Source organism: Grampus griseus, assembly GCF_964374135.1.
Source record: "Grampus griseus genome assembly, chromosome: 13".
NCBI lineage: Eukaryota > Metazoa > Chordata > Mammalia > Artiodactyla > Delphinidae > Grampus > Grampus griseus.
The window spans coordinates 83,477,744-83,485,170 of NC_139007.1; positions in this window are offsets into that span (position 1 = coordinate 83,477,744).

The window sequence follows — 7,427 nt, forward strand, 5'->3', positions numbered from 1 at the left end:
AACATATCCACACTACCCAAAGCAATCCCTCCCAAAATTCCAGTGGCATTTTCCATAGAAATAGGAAAATAATCCTCAAATTTGTATGGAACCACAGAAGACCCCAAATAGCCAAAGCAGTCTTGAGAAAGAAGAACAAAGCTGGAGGCATCATGCTCCCTGATTTCAAACTATATTGCAAAGCTATAGTAATTAATACAGTATGCTTGGCAGAAAAAACAGACACATAGCTCAGCGGAAGAGAATAGAGAGCCCAGAAATAAACCCACACACATATTTTATATATATATATATTCGTACATATACACAAATATAAATGTGTGTGTGTGTGTGTATATATATATATACACACACAAAATTCAGCCATAAGAAATAATGAAATCCTGCCATTTGTGACAACATGCATGGACCTCAAGGACACTGTGCTCAGTGAAATAAGTCAGACAGAGAAAGACAAATACCACATGATCTCTCTTGCATGTGGAATCTAAAAACCAGAAAAACAAACAAACAAGAAAAAAAACCAAGCTCATAGATATAAAGAGCCAGAGTTGGGGCGTGGGGTGGGAGAAATGGGTAAAGGGGGTCACAAGGTAAAAAGACAAACAAAAGGTCAACTATCGCTACCATCACCACACTGCTACACCACCACCATCACTAAACCCTGCCAGCACCACTATGGAGGCCTTTGGGACTGGTTTAATATCTACAATAACAATTATGAGACTTTTAAAACGACATTGTTTTACTAGCATGAAAATAGGAATGGCCTGCTTTTTCTAACTGTCATCTCTACCCTGGGTTTGTCTTTACTTCTCCCAAATAATTTCTGATTAACTAAAAGAGAAAGGAGAATGTTCCCAGGTTTCGGAACTCTGAGTGAGACACTGGCTTCTTTCACCTGCTACATATTTACCTTGAAACTCCCTTCCTAAGGTATCCAAGGGAACGCAACGATGCCAAGTGGGAAACATCAAGCACTGGTGTAGGAAGCAAGGGTTTTTGTCTGTCTGTCCGTCTGTCTATCACTGTGTTCAATTTCTTGAAGACACCGTCCAGGGGGCGAGTTAGCCCAGGGAAGAAATAGAGGCTCTGGATGTGAGGGTGGATCACAGGAGGGTCTGGGTCGGAGCACTGAGCCTGTTACTCGAGAGCTTCCTCACTGGAACAGTCCCTGCTTCCCAGGGCGGCTGCAAGGACCGCGTGACGGATGTTGGAGGACACAGCAGCTGGAGCGCAGGAGTGGGAAGCTGGCAGAACTGGGGTGAAGTCTCCTTCCACTGAGCGGTGGCCTTGTGAGCTCGGGCAAGTTATCAGAACTCTCTCGGCCTCAAATCCCGCATCGCAAAAACGGGCTCAGGAATGTGGGCCTTGCAGGTTTGCTGCAAGCATCGCACGACAAACGCCTGTGAGTGGAGGGCTCAGCAGGGAGCCTTGCGGGACAGATGGGAGCCTGGGAGGGGTCCCCTGGGCGAACAACTAGCCTGGCGCCAGGAGCAGTGGAAGTGCTTGATCCATGTGGGCTGCAAGGGCAGGCCTAGTCCTGTGGGTCCTGCTTATCCCACTGGACCTGATGAGAAAGATATGAGTTCTCACAAGCCCAACTGTGCCCCTGGAAGTCGCCTCGGTGGGCACACCCTCATCTTCGAGAGAGGCCTCTCCCCTCCGCCCCCTGGTACTGCAAGAGCAGCACATAATTTTTATGGCCGAACTACATCTGGAAACATCAGACAGGGTACAAAGTTCGAAAATTCTGTGAAAAGGTGGCATACTTGGAGAATATGATCTTCCAACTTGAAGCTTTTTTACACAAACAAGACTTAAGTCCTTTCAGGGTTTACTTACATGCGATCTAGAAGTGAGAGACGTTTGGTACAGGTGGTGGGACATCTAGAACAGTCATTTAGAGAGGCTGAAACAAAGTAATTATTTTTCAAGACACACTGCGTCTCTTACTTGTTTGGGCTATTCTGAGAATGTTCATCACTAGCCCTTTGTAAGCAGAGGCTGGGAAGCTTGAAGACTGATTTTAAAGAAGTAATATTCCTGGGAAAATATTCCATGAACATTTTTCTAATCATAAATTTTTACTCTCTGATGGGATTTAAAATGGAGTCAGAAAACCTCAAATGCTTTTTAAACAATTCTACCCATGAAGGCTTCCCTTTTCTACAAATGTACCAGTTGACCAAAATGTTTCCAAAGTGGGACACTTCCAGATCTAAACTAAAAATGACCAGGCTCCCAGTCACACCAAGACAATCCGTGTCCCTGATTTGAATATTCAGGGCCTAGAAGGCCGTCGGCCCTCACACGGCCTGCAGGCCAGCAGTGCCGCAGCCAGACAGAGCCACTCAGGCGGTGACAGACCCTAGGCCACTCCTTCCCCGCTCGGTCTCCCACGGGCCCTGCGGGAAACTCACACACCACCATCCCCTTTGTAAGACCCAGGAAGGAGGGCTTTCCCAAGTCCACCAACCTCATTTCTTTTCAAATAAGATATTGGAGGTGAATTAAACGTTCTGGTTACTCTGTGCACTGGACTCAGCCTCTCTTTGCTCTGATAATGAGCAGGGAAGGAAAGCCCATTTTGAAATGGGCACTGCCACCCACTCTACTAAGACTATTTGTAATCAGGCCGTTTTAATGCAAAAGAAACTCTGTGTCCTCTCTGCTCTGCAGTGAGAAAAAAGAAAGTAACAGTACTTAGCTTAATCAAGAACACTTTCCAGCAGGAAAATATGTATTGGTGTTGAATCTGATTCTAAAAATATCTCCAGTCGTCTTTGTCTCTTTTGCCATCTTCAAAGCGTGAGTGCGTCGAAGCTGGATGGAGATCCAAAACACAAGTGGGCCTTTGTTTCTGGGAAACCCTAACTAGCAATAGTTTGTGCTGACGATGACATTAAAGGAGAACATAGGAGCCATAAGGGCCGTAGGACGGCTCGGCGTGGCCTCCTCAGGAAGGAATGAGTCTATCACTTTTGATCACACAGTGCTGTCCAAGTTTGGATGTCACCGCTGGTGTAGTTTGCTTCTTCCGACGCATTCTTTGGCAATTAGCCGATTCTCCCGTCACTGGATACGGATGTAGACAGATGTGTGGTGGAAGGGGAGCTTTGCACGTTGGTTCACTAGCATTTCTCTGTTTCAGGAGTTGACCTTTGCCTCCCTCGGTGGGAATATTTTTAAGGTCCTTGGATACTTTATTCGTTTTTACTGTGCCAAATTTCTGTAAGTTTCAATCTGGGTAAAAGGATTTGTTCTCTTCCTGTGCTTGATAAGCCTAAAACTTTATTACTTCAGTTTCTTTTTTATTTAGAAAGCATTGAGAACCATCCCCTAGTCTTGCCTTCAGAATCTGTTGCAAGCTCTGCGCCCTCCACTCAGGTAAACGCGTGCTGCCCACAGCGTTCTGACGGCTGTTTCAGGGCAGCTTCAGGTGTTCTGATCCCCATCGATGCACCAGGGACACTGGCTTAGGCACTGCCACCAGCTTCACCCACTAAGAAATGGCAGCGCCCCCATTAAGAGAAGGAGAAGCGGGTGTGTGCTCTGCACCTGCCGAGCGGCAGTGGCCCTGGGGAGACCGAGGCTAGTTCCTTTCGAGGCTGGGAGGCTTGTAGACGCTCAGACCCTCGGCTTGCCGTCATCGCCCGTGCCTCTCCTTCCTCTCTTCCTAACCTGCGGCTGTAGGAGGGCCCCGGGCTCGGGCCTCAGTCTCCTCCAGCCCCAGGGCTTCGGCTGCCGTCTGTACAGCCCGATTCTCCAATTTAGTCTCGACTTCCCTAAATTCCCTTGGAGCATTCCACTCGGATGTCTAGAGGCTTCTGAAAGCAAACGTGTGAAAGCAACCCCGGATTCCCTGCCCTCTCCAGTCTGCCTCTTCCCGCCCCCGCCGCATGCCCCAGCTCAGCTGGCAGGAACTCACTTCACGCCTCCCTCAGCTCGAACCCCAGAGTCGTTCCTGACTGCTTGATCCCACGTCCCAGCCCTCACAGATCCTGTCTGCGAGATAGCCCCCGAGTCTGCACGGCCTGAGCCCTCCTCCTGCCCCAGCCCACGCTTCCCTCATGCCCGGCTGACCCCTCCCCAGGGGACACGCTGCCTGGAGCTAGCTCCTTCAGGCACAAATGCCATCAGATCACTGAGCTGCCCCCAACCCTACGACTTCCTGCCTCCCCTGCTGAGGGCAATTTACTTCCAAATCCCACTGTGGCCGCGTGCACCTCATGGCCTCTGGCTCCCCTGCCTTGTCTCCTGCACTCCCTCCCTTCCCCCCCGCGTTCCAGAACCCCTACATCAGCCCTACTGACCTCAGCCGTGGCTCACAAATGGCCAAGAACATTCTGGCCCCAGAGCTTGGCAGGCACGTCCCCTCAGCCCGACACGCCTTCCCAAGTACCCACTTCCCAGGTCTGAGCACCTTCCTGGCTCCATCCCGGTCCCTGCTAAGACTGCTTCCTCAGAAAGCCCTGCTCAGCCCTGTCTCACGCTCTCTAGACCCCAGTTTTCTTTACTTGCCTCCAAACACTCCGAGTATCTGACACGATGGTACATGTCTGCTTGCCTGCCTGTGCAACGTGGTCTCCGTGAGAAGAGGGCGTTTGCTCTGTCGCCCCCGTGTCCCCCTTGCCGGGGGCCTGCCTGGGGCAGGGGCAGAACCCAGTGACCGCTGCTGGAATCAGTGACCGCTCCACGGTCCTGCCAGCGCATCAGAGACGTGGGCCTCCCCCCCACCGCCCCTGGCAGACAGGACACCGAACTCCTCAGGTGTCAGCCACGCTGCACCTGGGGAAGGAGAATCTTAGCAATCCAGTGTAAGACTCACTGCAGACGCTCAGACTCTGGAAAATGCAAGAAGACTCTGCTGTCGTGGGGAGAGGCATTCATTATTCGGTTTAAACCAAGTCAGAGGAAAGTATTTTAAATATCCTCCAAAGCTCCCGGAAACACGGCCCATCTGGCTGTTCGAAGACAGACAAATGGCCTCAGTGTGGCTGTCACGTCAGCACCGCTCGGGCTCCGCAGCGGCCTCGTCTTGGGCTCACTGGCTTTCCTCCCTCGCCTCCCACTGGGTCCCCCCAGGGCAGCCATACGCGTCACTGCCAAACACCCCAGTCACACGGATGTTCCCTCCAGGGGACACTGAGCACAAACAGACCCAGATGTCTGCTTAAATCTATGTCCGCCAGGAGGCTATATAGAAGCAGCCCAAGGTTCCCGACCCCGTTGACCCCCAAAGTTACCCACCACACCCTAGCACGGTGGGTCTCAAAGTGGGCTCCCTGGCCCAGCAACAGTGGCATCGCCTGGAGGCTCAAGAGGAATTTACATCCTCAGGCCCCTGCGCAGACCTGCTGACTCGAACCTCCAGGGTGGCGCCCAGCTCGTGTGTTTGAACAAGGCCTGCAGGGGACCCGAAGTTTGGGAACCAGTGTTCCAAACCGAGGTTTCTGCTGGAACTTTGATTCCCGCCCTCCCGAAGGCTAAGCTGAAAGTCTGGTCCGTGAACAGGGTTTCCATGGCCCTGCTTTCAAGCCCGGCCACTCTTGCTGTTTTACACCGAGCAATAGGACTCTTCAGGGAAATTAACTTAAGGTAACCTTTAAGAGTAATAGGAAAGCGTCAACTTCCCTAGTCAGGAAGATGACTAAATTGTCCTCAGTCTAGAGAATGAATAATAGGTGTACCTTAGAAAAGTATGGCTTAAATCCATCAGTAAAAAGCCAATAGTAAAAACCTATCATTTTGCTTCAAGTATCATCAGGCAAAACCATAAATAAATAAAAGCTTACAAGTCTCACTGTTCAAAAAAGCGTTTCCAAATAGTCAATGTAGTGTCATCTTTATACTTGAGACTTGAAAAAAATGGAATCATTTATACTAATACAGAAAAGGAGCTTTCTAATGAACGGCTCAAAATTCAAAGAATTAGGATCAGCTGTTATAAAACAGCACACATACAATTTTCCTTACCAGACGCCCTTACTGAAGTAAGCTATCTGAATTAACATTTTCTCCATTGCCCCAGGTCTAAGTCTCTGTGGGTCGGTGACGGCCACCTACAACTAAAACTCTGTCCACACACAGTATGGCCCCCGTGTGTCCCTTGATTCAATTAACTGCACACCAGGAGCATTCTAGAGCCAGAGCTTTAAATGGCCTTTTTGTCTCCTCCCTCATCCATCTGGGCCGTGAACTTTCCATTAAAATGCAGCAAGAAAAATGTCCCTTAAAGAACTTTATTGACAAAAAGGTAAATTTTTAATAACTCTTCAGCAGGGTCCATTCAAGACGGGGAAATACGTCATGTGAGTAGGATTTTTACAGTCCTCAGAGGAATTCTCCATATTAAAAGAATGTTTTCAGTTTAGAAAGAACCCGACTGCAAAACATTCCTGAACGGTGACAATCTCTGCCTTAAATGTATTATATTTGGTGGGTGTTTGTTTGCTGAGCGGGGAGTAAACCACATGCTGCTGAAGCGATTTTCCCCTTCATTCAGGGCACAACAAAAATGACCCAAACAATAAAATTGATCAAGAGGTTTTACTGGGAGGGCGCAGAGGCTTGTGGACTGGCTGGAATAGCTAATAACGTCACCACCGAGCAAAGGCCACATAGCTGACAGATACCACAGCGTCTCACGAGAGGTCAGAGTCCCGGCTGAATAAAACCTTTCTCTGGAAAATCTATCAGGATCTACAAAGCGGCTACAAGGCAGAGAGGGCTTCCTTCTCAGCAGCGAGAGGGGCCCCCGTAAGGCTCTCCCTGCCTCGAGGGGGTGTCGTGGGCCTGTGAAAACGGGGGGATTACACGCCCCGCTCTCACGAGAGATTAACTATTGCTCTTTTCCCAAAAGGAGATAAAATCTGAACCCCAGCAAGCAGGCCAGGATCTCGGGGGTTCTGCGATACCTCTAGGCTATGGTTAAAAAAGGAAGGTGTCATGTGTGGATGTACAGCCGTTCTAGACTGGCTTGAAAAGAAAGAGATCTAATTCCAACCTGACAGGTAACACCAAGTCCAGGGAGGGGGTGTGGGGTGGGAGAGGGTGAGACATGGTGAGTTTGGATTCGATTGGGATTCAGGTCAAGGCCAAGGTTTAATTTGCTGGTCCGCCACCTCCCTCTAGATGGTGTTGACCTTCCAATACAATCTTCTGAGCCTCAGTTTCCCCACTTGAAAGACTGTTTCAGAGGGCGCTAGGAGGATTAAATGAGGTATCTTGCGACAGTCACTTAAAACGGTGCCTGAGACTTAATCTTTCAATAGACGACTTCCGGAACATATGAGGATAAATATCATATAAATATAGAGCAAATAACATGCGTACAAATCTATGCACTGAAATCCCAGACACACTCATGTCAGAGTAAGTGTCCACTCAGAGCACGACGATCGGCCGTGTGCTCCTGGGACATC